Source organism: Triticum dicoccoides, chromosome 4A, assembly GCF_002162155.2.
Source record: "Triticum dicoccoides isolate Atlit2015 ecotype Zavitan chromosome 4A, WEW_v2.0, whole genome shotgun sequence".
In the NCBI taxonomy this organism is placed as follows: Eukaryota; Viridiplantae; Streptophyta; class Magnoliopsida; order Poales; family Poaceae; genus Triticum; species Triticum dicoccoides.
This window is the reverse complement of record NC_041386.1, coordinates 342,182,919-342,184,073: the sequence shown is the minus strand read 5'-3', so window position 1 is coordinate 342,184,073 and position 1,155 is coordinate 342,182,919.

Sequence of the window (1,155 nt, the reverse complement as noted above, 5' to 3'; positions counted from 1 at the left end):
TATATATATATATATATATATATATATATATATATATATATATATATATATATATATATACTCCCCACTATATAAGGTTGGCCATAGTGGTGGTATCATAGCCGACGATGTCATGCACTCGGAAATAACAAGTATGTTGATGTGGCAAAGAATTAAATATATATAAAGAGGGTTAGAGTAACATATAGGTAGATACCGTATCATGTTAAATGCGATGCTAATTTGTGTCATGCATGGCAATAAATATGATCTATATATGATACTATACTCTATGTATTATACTACGCGCTATAATTAATTAAAGGTAGTATCATACACTAGTATCATATATACTATATATTCATGATACTAGTATATGACACTCTCCACTATACTCGTGATTTCTTACCGTGGAAAACAATTGGAGGCGAAACGATGAACTCATGTTTTCATTCGAACAAAAATATGATGTTAGGTAATGTAAATGTTTTCAAAGAGCACATGGTTCACTCATGAAAGTCGTGTGTCCACTAAACCGTGGCCGATGCACCCCCCCCCCTCTGCCACGCGCGCGATCTGAGTCGTGCTCTGATTGGCCAGAACCCAAACCCCATGGATCGTACGTCTACACTATTGGATTCTCCTAGATCGAACGGCGATCCTCATCCCTTTCAACAGCACATGTAATTTTTTGAAATAGCCCTCCCAAAAAATGTTTTCAAATAGCACACGGTTCACACACGAAAGTTGTGTGCCTACCAAACCATGGTCGACGCCCCCCCTGCAGCGTGCGCGATCTGAGTCGTGCGTTCTGATTGGCCAGAACCCAAACCCCACGGATCATACGTCTGCACCGTTGGATGCTCCTAGATCGAACGGCAATCCTCATCCCTTTCGATAGGAAATGCAGTCCGGCTAGGAATTGATTTATATGCCAACATGCACGGTAAATGCCAAAAAATGTCTTACATATATCACACAAGACCTAAAATGCGCCAGCAAATCAAACCCGTGGTAAAATTGTGATTGGTTTACGTGGGAAAAATTTAGAGGCGAAACGATGAACTCACGTCTTCATTTCAAACAAAATTATTCTGTTTGTGCACACGAGCGCTTAGAGGCAACCATTTGCATAGGCCTTTCCGCGTGCGCGATAACCGGGGATATTTTTCACCC